General features: G+C 48.2%; 1 long non-coding RNA gene across 6 annotated transcripts in view; it reads right to left on the bottom strand.

Annotated features, from left to right (window-relative positions):
* The window catches only part of LOC146809858 (uncharacterized), a 326,459-nt gene extending 317,697 nt beyond the window's left edge, over positions 1 to 8,762 (bottom strand). For 3 of the 6 annotated variants that reach the window (XR_014966498.1, XR_014966497.1, XR_014966494.1), the window contains exons 1-3: positions 8,673 to 8,762; positions 8,499 to 8,573; positions 8,338 to 8,410 (exon numbers count right to left, since the gene is read on the bottom strand). This is a non-coding gene — a long non-coding RNA (uncharacterized LOC146809858). Of the gene's footprint in view, positions 1 to 7,619; positions 7,817 to 8,170; positions 8,254 to 8,337; positions 8,411 to 8,498; positions 8,574 to 8,672 lie in introns of those variants that run through there. The other 3 variants (XR_014966495.1, XR_014966496.1, XR_014966499.1) reach the window with 2 other exon arrangements.
* Positions 8,763 to 19,911: the final 11,149 nt, after the last annotated feature.

The following is a 19,911-nucleotide window of genomic DNA, read 5'->3' as shown; positions in this document are numbered from 1 at the left end:
GACTGGGATACGTACCAACCCCAAATCTGGATATTTTCAAAACAAAATGCGAAGTCTCAGAATTCTGCAGGAAACTAAAACTGAAAGCCTTTTTTTCCGATAAAGAGACAGAACAAAAAGAGGGGGACACGTCCCTACGCCTTAAATCTACCTTTTGTCCATTAAACCACCAGGTCCCACTTGAACTTCTGGCCTTTGAGCAAGCCATAATGAAAGAAATCGGCGAATTAACAGTTTTGAAAAAACCATTTATGAATCTAACTAAAGCAGAAAAACAAGCCTTGGAGACATTGAAAAACAACAAAGACATAATAATAAAGCCAGCAGACAAGGGAGGAGGCATTGTTCTGATGAGCAAAGAAGGCTACAACCATCAATGCCTTGACCTATTGTCAGACGAGAAATTCTACACTCTAATCACTATGGATCCCACAGCAAGACTACAACAGACGATTAAGATTATGGTGGAAGAAGCCGAAATCAACAGATGGATATCGCGCAATGAAGCCGATTTTTTGAGAACGACCTCACCCAAAACACCATACTTCTACTCCCTCCCTAAAATACACAAGGAGAGGAGACCACCTCCAGGTCGCCCCATTGTGTCGGGCATAGGATCAGTCCTAGAACCGCTCTCACAATTTGCGGACCATTTTTTAAAACCATTGGTCCAACAAACGCCTACCTATTTAAAGGATACTCGCGACCTACTGAATTTCTTGCAGAATGTAAACTTCTCTCCCGAAACAATGCTTCTAGTAGGTTTCGATGTAGAAAGTTTATACACCAGCCTACCCCAAAAGAAAACTCTCGAAACTTTAGAGACAATACTCTTTGATCAAAATTGGACATACCAAACCCCCAGACATTTCATCCTACAATGCTGTACCATGGCCCTTACGGAAAACTATTTCGAATACGAAGGGAGACTCTACCAACAGCGACACGGAACTTCGATGGGGAGTACCTTTGCGCCTAGCGTAGCTGGACTCTACGTTAGCGCATTCGAACAAATGTACATACAAAATCCAATAAACCCATACAACACCAACATCCGTTTTTGGAAACGATACATTGATGACATCATGGTGATCTGGGAAGGTGACCTGGAAAGCCTTAACAAATTCCACCAATGGATGAACGCACAAGATGAATGTCTGAAATTCACCTACACAGCTAACAACATGCAGCTAGATTTTCTGGACCTCACCATTTACGTTGAAGATGACACCATTAAAACACGAACATTCTTCAAACCAACGGCTAGAAGCAGTCTCCTTTCATTCAACAGTTTCCACCCACGCCCACTGAAAGAGAACTTACCATACAGCCAGTTCCTACGGCTCAAACGTAACTGTAGTGATCTAGCAGAATACAAGAAACAAGCGGACGACCTAAGTTCCAAACTGCTCAGAAGAGATTATCCAACCAGAATTATCTCGAAATGCAAAAAAAGAGCTAGGAACCAGCCTAGAGAATGTCTACTCCAAACCACAACAAGGAACCCTACAGATGATACGCCTACCTGTGTCACCACCTACAGCACAGCAAGCAATGCTGTCAAGAAAATAATTAACAAAAACTGGCGAATTTTGATCTCTGGCAATCTAAAATGGCAGAAACCTAGGTTTGCTAATAAGAGGACCAGAAATTTGAAAGACATTTTGGTGCACACACGACCTTCAGCTCCACCAAAATTGAAAAATACCCTTTGGGACCTACAACCAGTTACAGGTCACTACCCATGTGGACAGTGTTCAGTGTGTCATCTCACAACACCAACAAGGACTATCCAACTGACACCTAATCTGAAATGGACCATAAAACAGCACACCAACTGCAATACAGCCTTTGTAATCTACATGATTACCTGTCCGTGCAATCTCAGGTACATCGGAATGTCTTGCAGGAAAATAAAGGTGAGAATCTGGGAACACAGAAGTAATGTAAAATGCAAACGTGAAACTACCAAAATGAGTCGTCACTACATTGAACAACGACACTCTGTGGATGATCTAAAATGGATCATAATCGAAACATTAGTAGGGTGCAAGAACAATGCTGAAAGAATTCTCTTCGAAAGGGAACAGAGGTGGGTCCACCGCCTCAGTACAGACACTAAGGGTCTGAACGATAATATACCTTGGCTCACTTTTAAATAATGTACAAGCCAACTGACCAATTGCTGCACATTGACTTACACGCCTACAAGTGGTTTTTCTGACTCGCTCCTTTTCTTCCAGTTTGGATCGTACATACACACAGGCCACTTTGGCTTTTGACGCATCTTACCCTCATAAAATATCAACCCTGTTTTATTCTAACCATGCTTAGTGGCTATACCTCTTCCAACCCATAAGAACATTTGTCAACTACATTCTCTTGAACACTTCTTTTGAACATTTCGGAAGTCTTTTGTCAGTTTTTTTCACACACAGAGTTAAAAACCGGCAAGACACGGGATCTCGTTCTCCACGAGTCCTGCTAGCCAGCGTCAGCACAAGTCGTGCTCTGCCCGCAATTGAGGTACGGAAGGACAATCCCGCTGATGATCAACAAGCCGCTTCCAAGCTCAACAATCTAACGGTATCTGTAACCTCCCATACCCTCGTTTCCCCCTTCCCCCGCCCTACCTCCCCTTCCTGTCTTCCCCGTCCCCGCTTTTTACAAATACAGGCAAGACACTAACGCTGGCAAGGCAAAGCCGCAACACGGACGCGTCGCAAGGTAATCCGCCATTTCCTGCCTTGCGTTGTGGTTCGCATTGAGTTTAAATGTTTGAACAATCACGTAGTATACTTATTGCAAATATCGCTCAGATTACAGAATGATTGTTCTGATTGCACTGTTCATGTTGACAAGTTAGCGCAGATCCCAACATGACTTTTGTGATTTCAAACAGTTTATAGACCAAGGGAAACATATCGTAAACATGTGTCCGGCACCATGATCCACGTACCGTACCAATAGATATGTCTTTCCTTGGCTCCTTCCTTACAGAGTATATCAGAGATTTGCCATTGTATAAGTTGCTCTACAGTATCACAAAGAATTGACATTTTGCTTATCCACTAATTCTCTTCACCTAATTTCTAAGCCCACCACAACACTAAATATGGTGCTTGTATCATTGATTGTCTCTTATATTTTTATTTGTTATTTTTTCACTAGTTTCTCTACAGGCAACAATAATCTTGAGACTTTGCTATCTATCATATTGTTGAAGACAGCCTTATTTCAACTTCTAGAACTGGGCATCACCAGCTCACACTACTAATAGGTCCTGAAGAATGCCCCACGACCCCCTCCTGGGGCACTAGATGGGCAGAAACATGTCGACCTTTTGATATGGACACTTACAGTGCTGTGGTTACATAATTTAACCCACAGCACCACTCCTTTTTTTAAAAAGTCTCCCCACACACCCACCAGATTAAATTTTACTCCTTGAGGGCAGTGTGGGCATGACATTTTTAACCTCACCATCATCACTTTTGCACCACAATTACTGATCACTACTAAGAAGCAGTGGTTCCCTCCAGGTGGAGGCAGCATGACAAACAAGAGACCCAATGATAATGCTGACGCGTATTCTAAAGGCGGAGAACCAAGATAAACCGCCCATACCACTCTAAAATACGCTATTGAGGGTTCTCATAAACACCTATTCAGGTGTTAAAGTTTCAAATTAAGATTTATGAACCCCTACTTCTAGTTACAAGTGATCCATTCCCCCCTTGATTCATGACATAAGCTTTGGAAGATGAATGGATGACTATCTCTTCTAGCTCCCCCTTTTCTTGATTGGATAAGATTTTAGCCACTTCAGGGCCGTGCCCCTTACTCCGATTTCTCCCAGTCGTTGGATTAGGGTATGATGGTTCACAGTGTCGAAGGCCGCACTGAGGTCCATTTCATTCCATTTCATTCCATTTCACTGAGGTACATTTCAGAAGCAATGAAAACACGCCCACCATAGAATTTTCCAGAGAGATGCAACTGGACAGTAAACTACAAAGAAGTAAGCTTCAGTTCTGAAGCCGGGCACACATTATCTATAATTCAAGGCCATTCTGCCTGTGCCCACCACTAGACAAGAGGGAGAAGGCTTACAGCCAAGGAAAGGTATGCACTAATAAGAACAGTGCATTCATTAGTGTAACAATAACTCAGTTCCAAAGAAACATAACCTAAAGAAGGCCATTTCTGAGAAATGGTGTGGAATTAGTTTCGATCATAATACAAAATGGCGCCGGTACACAAGATGGTGTCGCAAATGCTAACTTACATGAAACAATACGAAAGCATGATTTTTATTCTAATAGGAGTGGCCTGAACACCAACTTTGACCACAGAGAACATACAGGAGGGCAGGGGCAGAACAATGGACCACAGAGGACAGGAGGAAGGGACGGAGAAGTACAATGGACGGTTGCATAAACTAGGACTTTGGCCTAGTTCTAGAAAGTCTGTTTCCTGATCACCTACAGGTAACCTGATATACTTGCTTGTTTTTTTTTTGTTCAACTGCCCTGCCATCTAATTAAAGGCTTCCATTTCATACCTCAGGCTGGGCTGCTGGGGAATCACACACTCGTTATGTCCTGAGGTGCTGTGGTGCTATGAACAGCCCTGAGAGGCATGTGTCATAGCAGCTGAGATGGGCCAAGGGGAGGAGCCCCGAGGCATTGTGAGTGCCTCTGTGAATATGGGCATTTAAAGATGGAGGTCCCATTCCTGCAGCTCCCCCACCGTAGCCTGAGGTCTGTGCTAGGTTCACAGGCATCCTGGTCCCCTCCAGGCAAACCCGCTACTATCGTGCAAGCCCTACTAGCCGCATAGAAGTGCTGGGAGGCATAATCAAGTACGAAGGGGGGAGGGGGGGATTGGGGCACCTTGATTGCCTAGTGAAATCCCTGGTGTAAAATAACAGCATTTTTAGGCCCTGATGTCGTGTTTTACCTATGACCCAAAGGGGGATATTCTCAAGAACGGGCGATAATCATCGCCAACCTAGGCTAACTCAAGTTTACATAACGCCGTCTATCGCAGGAAACTAACGCCGTGTGAATAGCGTATTCCCAACACGCTGGCAACAGGCAATAATTCCCTGATAACGCGTCAAATGTCGGCGTTGAACTTACTGTGACTCCGATAAAAAAGGAAACCCGAACGTGAAATAAGTTGTGATGGGCCCAACTGCGAAAAAAATATCAGTGATAATCAGCGCCAGGCTTGCTATTCCCACGTCAGGCGGGAAAATCCACCATAAAAGCTGCAAAAAAAAAAGCCAAAAAATCCCAAACAACTGAGAAGCACCTTGGAGGAAGCTGGAGCAACTACAGAGGCCAACCGGAACGCCACAAACACCCCGAAGGACCAGCCAGGGACCACGGGGAAGGAGAAGGGCAAGGAGAAGAAGCAGAGGAACCCGCGATTCGGTCCGCAGGAAAACAAGATCCTGATTACGGAGGTGAGAGAACACCACCAACAACTGTTCATCACCTCCTCTGTGTTATTGGCAACTAAAAATACAATATGGCAGTCCATCTTGGCCAAGGTGAATGCAGTCGAAGTGGACGACTGCAAGAAGCGCTGGAATGATGTGAAGTGCAAAACCAAGCTGAATATCGCCAACAACCGCAATGCAGCAATGCAGACTGGAGGTGGGGGTCCAGTGCCACAGCAGGAGCTGGATGAGATGTAGGAAATGGTGTCCACAGTCATCAGTGGGGAGACGGTGGCAGGAGTTGGGGGACCGGACACTGTTCAACATGACCTGACCCAACAGCAACAGGGTGAGTAACAATTAGGTTCTGGGGGGACAGGGGGAGATGGGCACAATGGCGCACATGCACAATTAAGTATAACACAGTGCACACCCACAATGACTCTGGACCATGTCTCCTTGGCATACTGCAGCACACATAGAAACAGCAAGTAGGCCTCCGTCGACAATGTGCCCAGAGGGGGCCCTCCCCACACATCACTGTTCTCACAACAAACCCATGCACATGTGCTGAACCCAGCAAAGCAGCAGGCCCATGAGCCACACTGACAATGCAAGTGACACTGCATGACGATTAGCGTGGCTGCAGTCCAATTATCATGACATGGTGCACACCGCGACACTGAGGCGAATGAGTGTGGACCACATCCGTGAAGGAGCAGGTCACAACGTGCATAAACAACCCATGAGGTCATCCCCCTTACGTCCATGTTGTGGGACTTGAGTCACAGGGTGCATCTCCGCATCAGGTTGGTTCATATTTGACCCCAAATGACAACCTGGTGTCTCTTTTTTGGACACCAATGAAAGCCTTCATGTCGTGTTTTTGTACACAAGTGATTACGCTGATGAGTGGGATTACGTACTACATTTGACACCCCGAAATGGCATTTCGAATACGTGACACCCTAAACAGCCTCTCAGTACAGCGGTGACATACCCACCATATATTTGCCATTCGTGAGATTGTTAGCACTTAATGTTGCACTTACACTTATCAGAGTGATGTGCTAATGCAGAGGACTGACATGCACACAGGGAATGTGTGTTGCAATGAATGTATTTGCACATGCTGTTTATGTGGTCATATTGTACTGTTCCATGATTGCTAAGGACAGTCACATTATGACGTGCTCATGCGAAGAAATTGTCAATTATTGTGTCCATTCAGGCTATTCCTGCTGCAGCTGCAGTGGGGTGTGGTTCACCTGCCTCATCTCCCTCATCATCGTCAGGTGCATCTGGCACCTGGATCCATGGGGCATTGGTGCGTACACATATGTTGTGCAATACCCAACATGCAATGATCATCTTGCATACTATTTTTGGGCTGTACAGGAGTCTTCCACTTGTGATGTCCATGCACCTGAAAAGTGACTTTAACATGCCAAATGTGCGCTCAACAATGCCCCTGGTGCGTTTGTGGGCCACATTGTACTGCCTCTGGGCTGGGGTGTTCGGGGCTCGGAGGGGTGTTATCATCCACGGGCAGAGTGCATATCCTTGATCCCCTTTGAGAGGTAGGTGAGATTTGTGTAAATTGGTGGTTCTGCATGCTGTGTTGGCAGACTTACAAGTTTTGTGGCGTGTGATTAGTGTGACTTTGGGATTCATGTCTGCCATGTATTGCTTCTGGCAAATGTGTGGGATCAATTTGTATTACGTAGCCTCACAGCTGCTCCTCCCTCCCCCCAAGCCTATTCACTAGTGTGCGCTGCGCTGTTGCATCACTTGCACTCCTACGGCATACCATTGTTACGCCTATCTTTACATTGCTTACTAACGGCAGCCAACTTATTTTAAACAATCAAGACTGCTGTGGCTTGCGGATGGAAGTAGTAATTTGAGAAAGTTAGCGCACACCTACTGATTAAACTGGGTAATAAAACATTTTCAACAATTTCAAATGAATTAAAGCGTGCCACTCAGAAACGAGGAAGCCCACCTCGTGAAAAACATATGAACTTCTGGTGAACTATCACCAGTGTACTGAGTGCACAGCTGAACAAAATGAGATAAACTGTTGGTGCAATCACTTTACCAAGGTACATAAAATCAATAGCAAAGTACAGTTATTGAACAAAGAATGTGGAACTGGTAAATCCAAAGATTGTACCAACATTTTTTTTTATAATCCAATCATATCGATGAAAATAATACACAGCATCAATGAATGAATTAATGAAGTTGTAAATCAAAGTACATCAATACATATAATATTGAAGCTAACAGCGTAAATGTACGTCAGTTCATAAACAAGTGCCCAATGCATTTCGGGATTAGGAAACATCCCTTCTTCAGGGGCCACTGTAAACAATAATTAAAAAAATACACTTTAGAAGCAAATATAAGAAAATGCATCGTTATCACAATTAAATGAAAGTATGAAGAGCCAAGTACAAGATGCATGGTCCAAAGTGACAAAATATGAACTTCTGGTCAGTTTCAAAACCTTAGCAATGAGAAAACAAAGAGCGTGAGGATGGGTGTGCTCATAAAAGGAAAAAGAAACTAATGTGCAATGGAAAAAGAGAAAAGGACAACTGTGAAATACGAGACAACCCAAGTGTATTTAAAACCAACTCGGTGAATAAAGATAGGTGCTGCATGCGAAACTATGCAGAAATAACGTGTGGTGTTGAAAACTCGAAAACAGCTTACTAAAATAGAAAGACGTAAAATGAGCTCCTTTTAGCTGGAAGTCGTAGTTTGTAATAGGGTTGACAAGAACTCGAACACGAACTCTGAAAGGAATACACAAGAAATTGGAGAAGAGGTGTAGAAAAAGACTGGAGAAAAGTGGATAGTTGCTGTGAAGAAGAACTTACTGCTGAAATCGCGGGTGGGGCAAAGGACATACAATGGTGGAGATGATGAAAACAGCCGTAGCGTAAAGAACCGCTACAAGGGAAAAAGAATATATATGTGTCAATGTTGTATCCGTAAAATAATGGAAATGTGAACCAAGCAAAGACACCGGAGTAAATACCTGGAGGCTATGCAACAGGAGTTTCATGAAGGTGAAGCCAAAGGGCGTGTACTTCGAGCACTGTATCAAATACTACTGAAAAAACAGAACACAAACAGAGAGAAACGTGTTACCTACATAATCGATAAGCTAATAACTGCATCGTGTAAGGAAATGAGCCAAAGGTGCGCTTACCAGTGACCGTAGTGAGAACCCGAAAGACCGTTTCAGGTACGTGCCGGTTCAAAATGGGAAACTGAGTGGTGTGTGAACTGGTGAGTAAAAGCAACGCATGCGAGATCACGTGGGCAACGGAGGTCAAATGGAATGGGCAGAAAAAGCAACAATGGACTGTGTGGGGAACAGAGGGAGCGCCATGTTGAGAGAACCGGAGTAACGGAAAACAGGAGTGCTACGACTGGACTGGAGTGCGAACTAAATGAGAAAACAGTGGGAATGACGTGTGAAAAAAGCGGAAAACTAGGGAAACACTGCTGGAAATACTGAGAATGGGGTGGGAATATGGACAAACAAAATAAAAAGCAAAATAATTAAAATAGTGGAAAACAGGGTGAAAAAATGATGTGCAAATGATGGATAAGGAACAAGCAAAGGCAAAAGAATGACAACAAACATGCAAAGTGTGCAACCAAGAAAAAAAGAAGAGTGTCAGCACCAAGTGTTGCTAAACTGAATGCTGTGAAACATGAGAGTAAAGACATGTCAAAAACAGATGAAATGTGAAAATAAAAGTTGCTAAAGATGAAACAAACTCACATTCTAGGGGAATTTACAAAAAACATTGCATTTCCAATTTGTCATTTAACCCGTAGGGCAGTAAGGTCTGCAAGAACTTGGTCCACCAAACTTCTCTCTGAGCTAATAACCTGTCATTGTTGGTAGACAAGTTCAGTGGTATAATTTGGAGTATGGTATATCTCAACTGAGCAATGGTGTGTTGATGTTCATACCAATGCGTGACTATATGTGATTTGAGGCTCTTGGTACGGATCAAACTTTTATGTTCCGAAATCCTAACTTTGTTTTTGCGGGATGTTTTGCCCACGTACAATAGACCGCATGGGCATTTGATGATATAAACAACGTTGATACTATTACAATTGCCAGTGTATCTCAACATTATGGTTTTGCCTGAATGAGGATGATGGATGGTATTGCCAATTATGGCATTGTGGCAATTGACGCAGTTGTAACATTTTTGCATGCCTTTGAACTGTTCCTTGTTGGCTTTACTGGTAGATGCCAACATGTCTTTGATGTTTTTACTGCGTGTGTACGCAAATAGTGGGTTTTGAAACTGACCAGAAGTTCACATTTTGTCACCATGCATCTTGTACCTGGCTCTTCATACTTTCATTTAATTGTGATAACGGTGCATTTTCTTATATTTGCTTCTAAAGTGTATTTTTTTAATTATTGTTTACAGCGCCCCCTGAAGAAGGGATGTTTCCTAATCCTGAAATGCATTGGGCACTTGTTTATGAACTGACGTACATTTACGCTGTTAGCTTCAATATGATATGTATTGATGTACTTTGATTTACAACTTCATTAATTCATTCATTGATGCTGTGTATTATCTTCATCGATATGATTGGATTATAAAAAAAAAATTGGTACAATCTTTGGATTTACCAGTTCCACATTCTTTGTTCAATAACTGTACTTTGCTATTCATTTTATGTACGTTGTTAAAGTGATTGCACCAACAGTTTATCTCATTTTGTTCAGCTGTGCACTCAGTACACTGGTGATAGTTCACCAGAAGTTCATTTCCGGATGGAAGTCCCATACTTGGTAACATTTTCCCAGGGCATAACTTGCTGTAGCAAGGTCCTTTTCCTGACCCCGCAAGGAGTTTAAATTCTACACTTTGGCCTTCCATTCCTACTTTGAAAGCAGAGTACAACAAGTTGAGGCCTTTTATTCCAACAGGAGGTGGCCCTCAACTACGCCAGACAAACATTCAGGGATTGCAGGTCGCTCGGACCTCGAGTTAGATACAGTCGCTTCTTAACACTGACCTCCCACTTCATTTTGGGGAACAATTCACCAAATATTTAATGCATCTCAGACGACAGGCCTTGCACATTTCTTCAAAATGTGTGGGATCTGGGCTAGTCTGTTCTTTTCAAACTATATTCGGGGTAATACCATCTTCTATTCATTCTTTTTTTTATGCGTCATCGGAGGGTTACCCTTGATATTGGCGCTAGTGGCTGGTGTCCTGCTACTCCTCATTGTGCTTCGTAATGGCTGCTCACTTTGTGGCTATGCACAGGCTGGGCCAGCTGCAACTGTACCGCACTCACCTGTATGAGGCTTTTGGATGCTTGCCCTTAGTAACGATTGGCAATAAGTTACGAATTGACCTTTCGCTTTGCCTACTATACTTGCGTGCAACCCGTGCAACATTGCAAAAGATGTAATTTCTCCTGGGCGATGGAACTTTGCTTATCCAACACATGGTGTCCAATCCCTGATTCCAGATGGGTGATGGGTCCCTTGGAGATGCATGAAGTGGCTTGTTCTGTGGATGGTCAAATGACGGGTGCAGCTTCACGTGGAATCTTGGCTCAATGGGATATCTGTGCGTCTGCGCAGACTTTCCTACAACGTAGTTTCATTGACTATCACGCAAGTTTCCTATTTCTGGTTTTGGTTGCTCCTGCTTATAAGGAACATGATTGTTCCTTCGACTTACTTAATTGGATGTCATTGCTTTTTTCTACCAATGACAAGGATGAACTGTTAGAGGGAATTGCATTTCTTTGCACACGTACCTTCATGGATTAACTGCTTAGGTCGTCACAACTCCGCTGTCTGCATTATTGACTCTTTCTTCAAAGCTCAATGTGCCGCTCGCTTTTTCTACGAACTTTCAATTTTTTCTCTGATTTTGTCTATTTCTTTATTATGGGAGTTTCCTCACCGATATTTTGAACACTGCCTGACTTTTGAACTCTGTTTCTGTTTTTCTGTCTATGTCCTACTGACTCACCAGGGGGAGGGTGTTTTATGGGGTTATGTGGCCCTTTGGATACATAGTCGACATTGCTAAGTTAGCATGAGTTTGCTTGCCCTATGCTGCTGCTTTTGCGCACGCCTCTGCTAGGGTTTGTTTTCGCGACACTTTGCCTCTGCCCTGTACATGACGACAGATTGTTTTTCACGTTCTCAGCTTTCCCTTTAAATTCTGTCTGAACATAATGTGCAAGGTCGATCGACAATGTTTCTTTTTGTTCTGTTCTGGTCAGTCCCTATTACCTAGACAACGCATGTTAGCAACAGCTGCAATATGGAAGAGTCGTGCTTTGATATAACATGGTTGCATGTTTTTGAAACACACTCAGAGAGAGCCGTTCCATGGAGCTGTGCTCTGCTGTTGTTATGATGTTAACCTTTGCGTTTCTGCTTTCAGGTAAGGGATCCACTACTAATGCCTAGAGATCTTCTGTTATGTAAAATTACTTCTTACTGCCAAGGGGAGGGTGATTAGGCCTAGTTATTTTGCCTTTTTCACAGTCTTTATAAGATGATGACTCCTTTTGTATTCTATGGTATTGTGACAAGGCTGATGATTCTAGCTTCATGCATTTTGCTGCTGCTCTTGGTTCGCATACTGTTTCATGAATCACTATAGTCAGAATAAAGATTTTGAACTTATTTAGTGACTCTGATTCTTCTTCTTGTGGACAAGTACGAGAGCCCGAAAGATTGTCTTGTTCTGAGCTGCCTTGGTGGTAGTTTGGGGGGGAAGTGTTGGTCCTGGGGGTGTGGGTGGTCCTGGGGACGGTGGCGGTGGGTGTTGTGGCCCTCTTGGGTCTCCAAGCTGCATGACTGGGGGCTTCATGGCATCTGTTGGTCTTCAGATGTGGCACTGTGCTGGGCTCCCTTTCTACTGCAGGTTTTCATCCTACTTAAGACCAGAAAAAAGCAGGTCTTAATTTCCTGCTGCTAACGTGCCTTATCGCCTGTTTTTTGGTCCGCATCGCCGATCTGGCTGGTTGTTGAGAACATCGCTAAGTGGTGTTATCAAGAGTTTTTGGGCGGTGTTAGAAGGGCGCCCTCTGGGAGCCCGATGGTGTCGGACTGACCACCCCGAGGACCACCGTTCCGTAGGCGAGTAGCCGAGCGCCGCTGAGAAGCCTCCTGCCGAGGTCCTTCTCCTATGATCGTATCTTAAGTGTCACCCTGAAGCGACCGCGCAGCGGACGCGCGCAGCGGGCGCGCCAACGGCACGCCGAAGGCGCGCCAAAGGCAAGCCCATCTGCGCCCGTCCGCGACCAGACGCGGCCCAGGGCCCGTCCCCCTGGCCATACCATCTCAGACCAGTGTGGGATGATAGCATATACGAGGCAGGCGCTACTACATCTGCGCAAGGTACTGCCGTCTGAATGCGCACACACGCTGCACATGGAACAATGGCCTCTGAAGTGTGAGGGGTGCGGCTATACTATTCTCAGAGACCAAGAGATGAGTAAGGAAGGTAACGAACTTTCTGCCTTTCTGCTGAACTGTCGATCACTGAAACGGCACAGCTTGAACATATATGACATGCTGATAGATGACAACCCTGATTTGGTATTCCTGACAGAAACATGGTTGGATGAGCAATCCCTCCCGGATATTATTGAGGCCCTTCCCTCAGGCTATAACATTCTTCAAATTAATAGAGGTAGTCAGAGGGGGGGGGGGTATAGCTATTGTCCATAAAATCAAGTTGATATGTACTCTCGAACCGACTGTCATTAATAATTGTGAAGCTGGACTATTTTCCATCTCGATCAGCCCTAATTGCACTATTAAGGGCTACCTTATCTATCGCCCTCCTGGTGTGGCGACCGCGTTCATTGAGAGCCTCTTGGAGGCTCTAACGCAATCTGCTTTACGCCATAATAAATTTATGATTGTAGGAGACCTTAATGTGCATTTGGATGATGTCAATTGCAGAGAGGCTGTAAGCCTGATTAAATCGCTGAGAGCTCTTATGTTTGTGCTGGCCGATAACAGAGCCACCCACCAAGCAGGGCATTTGTTGGACCCAATCTTTGTAAATTGGGAAGATATAAGTGTATCTACCCCGGTTAAGATTCTGTGGTCAGATCATTATTTGATCCCTTTTAAACTTAGAAGACCGCCTAACAGAGGGTCTTTACAGAAACCCCCTGTTACTAGGCACAGAGACTGGAGGAAATTTAGTCACGATGTCTTTAGTCAAGCCCTAGGCCTGGAATCCCCTAAGCTCAGCGACAACTTGATTGAGGCGTGTAGGATGTATGATGAATGGGTTGAGAGTGCATTGAATAAAGTCGCCCCCTGGACTCAGAAAGCCATGGCTAGGAGCACGAAATCCGCTCCATGGTTTACTGCTGAGCTCCGAGCCGCCAAAGCTAAATGTAAGACTCTTGAGCGTAGATGGAGAGTAGAATACGCCCCTTCACTACGTGAAGTCTACAAGAGTGAATTAAAGTTTTATCATAGACAGATTAGGAAATCTAAAAGAGACTACTATAATAAGAGGATCGACTGCTCAGAGAATACATCTAAAGAGCTATTTATGATCTTGAAGGAACTTTCCGCCCCGCTAGCAAGTCCAGGGGCAGTCCCCCCCTCGACAGAGTCATGCAATAAGATTGCAGATTTCTTCATAGGGAAGGTAGAAAAGATCTATGTATCTTTTCAGACTATTACTGAACCTACATATTCGCCTAACGCTAACTGCGAAAAACAGGTTATGAACAAACTTAGGAAGTTTGTGGTCCCCCAAATAGAGGAGCTAATTAATATCTTATCGGACATTCACTCTGGCTCTCCCTTAGATGCGGTCCCAGCGAGGATTCTTCGCAGTCATCTTCCCCAGGTAGCGGAGCACATAGGTAACATGGCCTCCCTTTCCTTCCAAGAATGTCTAGTTCCGGACGGCTGAAAATTGGCCCAAGTTGTCCCGATAAAAAAGAAAGCCCATATTAGCATAAATCAACTAGACAATCTCAGACCTATCTCGCTCCTCCCTTACTGTGCGAAGGTAGTTGAGAAATTGGTTAACCGACAACTGGTGAGCTTTGTGGAGGAAAATAAGCTCCTCCACTCGTCTCAGTCGGGATTTAGAGCCAAACATTCGACAGAGACCGCTCTCCTTCTCTCTACGGAACTGTTGCGGTGTCAGGCGGATGAGGGTCACACGACCGCACTGGTCCTATTGGACTTAAGTGCGGCGTTTGACACCGTATCACACTCCGTATTACTGGACCGTCTGAGCGAGAAGGGCATAACCGGGCCTGCCCATGAGTGGTTGATTTCCTTTCTTAAAAACAGGAGATTTCAAGTGCATTGTCCACCATGTAAATCCAGTATAAGATGTCTTAGACAAGGGGTTCCACAGGGCTCGATTTTGAGCCCCACGTTATTCAATTTGTATATGGAACCCCTTGCCAAACTGGTGGAATCATACGGTGTTGCCATAGTCTCTTATGCAGACGATACACAACTGGTGATCAACCTGTCTCGTGATCCAGTTGTGGAGGCTGAGAAATTCTCGGCTTGCCTGGTGGCACTTGATGGGTGGATGAAGCAGAACTATCTCCGCCTCAATGGTAATAAGACGGAAGTTCTCATTGTTGGCCCTTGTCCTTCCATCTGGACATCTGCCTGGTGGCCCATAGAACTGGGCTCTGTCCCTGTCCCGGTAGACACAGTCAAAAACCTTGGCATACTCCTTGATTCTAATCTAGCGTACACTAATCATGTGGGCAATGTTGCTGGTAAATGCTATGGCATTTTGAAGGTCCTGAGGAAAATCCTGGACCTACTGCCTCCTAGCACCAGAAAAACAATGGTACATGCCTTGGTTACCTCCCATTTAGACTATGGGAATTCCCTCCTATGTGGACTCAGTAAAAAAGGTCTAATGCAGCTGCAACGCGTCCAAAATGCAGCTGCCAGGCTCGTCCTGAATCTCCCTAGGAGGGCCTCTGGGAAACAGGCATTGCGTTCTCTGCATTGGCTTCCAATAAAGGAACGAATTAAATTCAAAACAATGTGTATTACCCATCGCATAGCTCATATAAAAGCACCTTCATATCTTCAGGATTTGCTTCCTATCTACCGTCCCTCACGCCCTCTTAGGTCGACGGGCAGTATGCTATTAGTAGTTCCAAGGATTCACAGAGCAAGGATGGGAGGACGGTCCTTCAGACACCGTGCCAGTAAAGGATGAAATGACCTACCCATCGAATTGAGGATGGAACCGTCCGAAATTAGGTTCAGACAAAGGTTGAAAACCCATCTTTTCCCCAAGACATAATTCAGTATAGTTTTCCCTGGCCCGAGTGCTCCACCTCCGTGAGCTACGCTCGAGAGATGTTAGTGGGATTGTCAGCGCGGGGACGCACTGTTCCTTGTGCAACCATGCGCTTAATAAATGCCATTAATAATAATAATAATCAGCCAAGCAACCCCACCACCACAAAGGGACACAACCAGGGTATCAATGCTCATAAGTCTTTATCGGTAATCAAGGCAGATTTCTGTGGTAATATTTACAGGTGGATCGAGGGATCCAAAAGAGTCTCAAAGTCTTGCAGGGATGGGGTAGCGGGACAGTCTTGGTATTAGCCTGGTACTGGAACACCCTGCGCCTAGCTCTCAATCCTCGAGCCGGGGGGGTTCCGGGAGCCGGGACGTCGTCCGCAGGGCTCGGGGGATTGCTGCGGTGAGGTCGAGCCGCGACGAGGTCAGCAGGGCTCCGATGGTTTACTTCTGCGAGGTCGAGCCGCGACGAGGTCAGCAGGGCTCCGATGTTCTGTGAGGGTCTTCTTCTCAGGAAAGGAGGGGAGCCGCGACGCAGTCAGCAGGGCTCAGAGTTCCAAGTAATGAGTCTTTCTCCGTAGGGTCAGCCGCGATCCGATCAGCAGGGCTCTCGACTCCAGGATACAACTACTGTCCTGGTTTGAGGCTGCCCCAGATATAGGTCTGGAACCCTTTGATGTCCGGATCCTTGCGCCTGGGGGGCGGAGGGGCCGGGATGGGAGAGGCCAGACACCCAGCGGGAGAGGCGCCAGCGCCCAGGGAGGCCGGAGGGCGATCAAAACCAGGCGTTGGGGGACGGTTGGGGGTCCCATCGAAACTCCCCTCCTCCGGGATCGGTGGAGTGGCCACTTGGTGCCCCCTGGCCGGATCTTGGTGCCTCGAAGTCGGGGCTTCGCTGGGGCCGAGGCCGGGGCGGGCCGTGTGGTGTAGGCTGGTTCGGGTAGCAAAGTACAATCCGGAGGGACCCCAAAGGGTGGGGGCTGCCCCCGTCGGGTCGGGTAGGAGGGTTCAGGACCACGCCACGAGGCCGGGTCCAACAGGCGTTCCCCCCAGCTGAAGGCGGGGAGAGTCACCCATCGTCTTGGGGGTTCTCCTCGTCGAGGCGGAAGAAGCCGGACAGGCCATCGGCGTTGGCGTGGTCGTTGCCGGGCCGATGGTCTACAGTGAAGTCCATCCCCTGCAGAGAGATGGACCATCGCAACAACTTCGGGTTCTCGCCTCTCATCTGCATTAACCACCACAAGGGTCGGTGGTCAGTTCGGACCCGGAAGTGTGTGGCAAAGAGGTAGGGCCGGAGCTTCTTGAGGGCCCACACCACGGCGAAGGCCTCCCGTTCAATGATGCTCCACCTCTGCTCCCGGGGCAGCAGGCGCCGGCTGAGGAAGGCCACCGGCTGGTCAACCCCCTCCGAGTTCACTTGGGACAAGACAGCCCCGATTCCGTACTCCGAGGCATCCGTCTGCACCACAAACTCCTTGCTGTAGTCGGGGGCTCGTAGCACGGGAGCGGTACACATCGCTGTCTTGAGGGTCTCGAAGGCCGCCTGACAGCGGGGCGTCCAGTGCACCCTCTTGGACTGCTTCTTGGATGTGAGCTCCGTGAGGGGGCCCACAATGCTTCCATAGTTCTGAATGAACCGCCTGTAATAGCCCGTGAGTCCCAGGAAGGCCCTCACAGCGGTTTGGGTGGTTGGGGGCTCCCAGGCCACGAAGGCGTCGACCTTTGGCTGGAGGGGAGCCACATGGCCGCTCCCCACTTGATGTCCCAGATAGGTTACTGACCCTTGGCCTATCTGACACTTGCTGGCTTTTACGGTAAGTCCGGCCCTTTGGAGGGCGGTCGGCCCAGTGGCTGCTAAACACCGCTATATCGTCCAGGTAGGCGGCGCTGAACGCTTCTAGGCCGGCCAGTACCTTATTTACCAGCCTCTGGAAGGTCGCTGGGGCATTCTTCATGCCGAAGGGCATCACGCAGAAGTGGTAATGGCCATCGGGGGTGGAGAAAGCGGAACGCTCTTGGGCGCCGGGGGTGAGCCCGATCTGCCAGTATCCGGCGGTGAGGTCGAAGGTGCTAAGGTAGCGGGCTGCTCCTAGGTGGTCGATCAGTTCATCTGCCCGAGGAATGGGATGGGCATCGGTTTTGGTGACGGCATTTAATCCCCGATAGTCCACGCAAAACCGTAGCTCCGGGGTGGTGCCGGGGGCGGCAGCTTTCGGCACCAGGATCACAGGGCTGGCCCAGGGACTGTCAGAGGGTTCGATGACTCCCATGGCCAACATCTTGGCGACCTCGGCGTGGATGCAGGCCCGCACTCGCTCGGGGACCCGGTAGGCCCGGTGTCGCACGGGGGGGCTGTCCCCGGTGTCGACGTCGTGGACGCACCATCGGGTGACTCCGGGAGTGAGGGAGCCGTCCTTTTCGGAGGTTTTCAGGAGGTCGGGTAGGGGCTCGGAGTCGTCCTCGGCCCCATCGTCCGTAGCCATCAACAGGCTAAGTTCTGTTCGTGCAAAGTGGGGTTTGAGCCTGTTGGCGTGGAGGACCCGGAGGGGGTTCCTGGGGGATTCCAGGTCGACCAGGTAGGTGACGGGGCTCTTCTTCTCGACCACCTTGAAGGGCCTGGTCCACTTGTCTTGGAGGGCACAGGGGTCGACGGGCGACATGACCCAGACCTGCTGGCCTGGCTCGAACTCGATGGAGGAGGCGTTCTGGTCATACCAGCGTTTCATCTCCTCCTGGCTGGCCTCGAGGTTGGCTTCGGCCAGTTCCCTGAATTTCCGTGTTTGGTTTCTCAGGGTCAGGAGGTACCGGTAGACGTCGGGGGGAGCATCTTGGATGGTGGTCTCCCAGCCTTCCTTGACCAGGCTGAGAGGGCCTCGGACAGGGTGTCCGTACAAGAGTTCGCAAACAGGAGGCAGGGCAGCAGGACGTCCCACTTGCGTCTCAGGGGCTCCTCCAGGCCCTTGATCATTCCTTTCAATGTCCTGTTAAACCGTTCGACTAGACCGTTCCCCTGGGGGTGGTACGGGGTGGTGAATTTGTAGGTGACCCCGCACTGTTGCCACAGGGACCGCATATACTTCGAGATAAAGTTGGTGCCTCGGTCGCTCACAACCTCCCGGGGGAAACCTACTCTGGAGAAGATTCCCATCAAGGCCCGGCCCACCACGGGGGCCGTCACGGTTCGGAGAGGGATGGCCTCGGGGTATCGGGTGGCATGGTCGACCAGGACGAGGATGAAGCGATGTCCTTGGGAGGTTCGGGGGTCCAGGGGCCCCACGATGTCGATCCCCACTCGCTCGAAGGGGGTGTTGACTATTGGAAAGGGCTGGAGAGGGGCTTTGACCCTTCCCCCGCTCTTCCCGCTGGCTTGGCAGGTCGGGCAGGTCCGGCAATGATTGTCCACGTCTTTCCGCATTCGGGGCCAGTAGAAGTGAGTCACCAGGCGGCTGTATGTTATGTCCTGCCCCAGGTGCCTGGCGAGGGGCACATCAAGCGCCAAATTGAGGAGGAAGTCCCGGAATCTGAGGGGGACCACCAGCACGCCGCTGGCCCCCAATTCTGCGGTCTTCTGTTCGCTGTAGAGGAGGTCATTGTCCCAATAGACCCAGTGGGTCCCCGTCTGGTCTCCGGCGGCCTGGGCGGCTGCTTGCTGTCGGGTCCCTTCGAGGGAGGGGCAGGTCTTCTGTTCTTGGCGGAACTGCTCCCTTGTGGGGCCACCTTCTTGGCGCCATTGGGCGAGTTCGGGGAGGTCGCCGAGCGCGACGACCTCGTGCGGGGCGGGTTCTGGCGGCCCGGCCTCAGTGTCGGCTTCTTCTTCGACGGAGGGAGGTGGTTGTTCGGGCCCCTCCGGCTCTTCGGGGGGAGCCTCTACGCTCGGTCGGATGGCCCGGGCGGTCGTGGACCGGGTGGTTGCGCAGACCCATTCGGGCAGTCCCAGCATCCCCAGATGCTCTCGGCGCTCGACATGGGCCCAGGGGGAACTCTCCAGGTCATTCCCGAGGAGGCAGTCCACGGGGGCGTCGTCGCGGACGGTTACTTTCAGCATGCCCGACACTCCCCCCCACTCGAAGGGGATCCGGGCCATCTGGCACAAGCTCTCGGT

The sequence above is a fragment of the Triturus cristatus genome, chromosome 7 (assembly GCF_964204655.1).
Source record: "Triturus cristatus chromosome 7, aTriCri1.1, whole genome shotgun sequence".
Classification (NCBI taxonomy): Eukaryota; Metazoa; Chordata; class Amphibia; order Caudata; family Salamandridae; genus Triturus; species Triturus cristatus.
This window is presented reverse-complemented; position numbering and strand designations above follow the sequence as displayed.